This window comes from Chaetodon trifascialis, chromosome 11 (genome assembly GCF_039877785.1).
Source record: "Chaetodon trifascialis isolate fChaTrf1 chromosome 11, fChaTrf1.hap1, whole genome shotgun sequence".
NCBI lineage: Eukaryota > Metazoa > Chordata > Actinopteri > Chaetodontiformes > Chaetodontidae > Chaetodon > Chaetodon trifascialis.
The window spans coordinates 13368256-13369261 of record NC_092066.1 but is presented as its reverse complement, the minus strand read 5'-3'; the positions used below and the strand labels follow the sequence as shown (position 1 = coordinate 13369261).

Genomic DNA, 1006 nt, shown 5'->3' with positions numbered 1-1006 from the left:
CTTCACCTCATGTTCAGGGTATTTGTGGCTAAAAGATGTGTGTTTCTAAATAATCTTGAAAATCTTGACCATGTTAACTGCACCGCTCCTCTGTCAGCCTGTCTGCTGGGTGATTGGTCCACTGCTTTGGTCCTGACTGAAGTATGTCATTGACTAGCGGGTAGTTTGGTTTGAGTTTTTTTTCCATTCATGGTCCCCAGAAGATGATTCTTTATAACTGATTTTTACTCCATCGAGTCAAAATTTTAATTTGTCCGACACTTTTATTCCTTCAAAACTGACAACATTCCCAACTATACTTTGTGTTGTCATGCTGTCGTGTTAGTGAATATGTTAACATGTTAACACAATAACACAATTAAGAAAGATGGAAAGTTCACCAAGTTCATTATTACATTTTTGCAATTTCAGAATATTCCACTAATGGAATGGAAAAACTCCTCCAAACATCAGTATTATTATTATTATTATTATTATTATTATTATTAGTAGTAGTAGTAGTAGTAGTAGCAGTAGTAGTAGTAGTAGTAGTAGTATTCATATTACAAGGCTACTTCTGCTACCAGTGGTGGAAGGAGTGCAAAGATCTCTTACCAAAGTAAAAGTACTACTACCACATTTTGAAAATGCCTCATTACAGGTACCATTGAGGGCATTGGTGGTATAGTGGTTAGCATAGCTGCCTTCCAAGCAGTTGACCTGGGTTCGATTCCCAGCCAATGCATAACTTTTGGTGACACAGTGGAAACACTGTCACCTCACAGTGGTAACACTGTCACCTCACAGCTAGAAGGTCCCAGGTTCGATTCCCGCTGGGGGGCGTGTCCTCCACCATGCCTTCGGTGCCTTATGCTCGAGGAAAAGGGCCTTTCTGTGTGGAGTTTGCATGTTCTCCCTGTGCTCACCTGGGGTATCCTCCATAAAAATACCCCCCACTAAAAACATGCAAGAAGATCACCACCTGACCAATGGTAACGGAAAGGAACTGGGTTCCTGGGCGCCGCCA

The 1006-nt window shown here is 41.5% G+C and overlaps 1 non-coding gene across 1 annotated transcript; it reads left to right on the top strand.

The window, feature by feature from the left end:
* Positions 1 to 652: 652 nt before the first annotated feature.
* On the top strand, positions 653 to 724 carry trnag-ucc (transfer RNA glycine (anticodon UCC)). Its single transcript has one exon. It is a non-coding gene; the product is annotated as a tRNA-Gly (tRNA).
* Positions 725 to 1006: the final 282 nt, after the last annotated feature.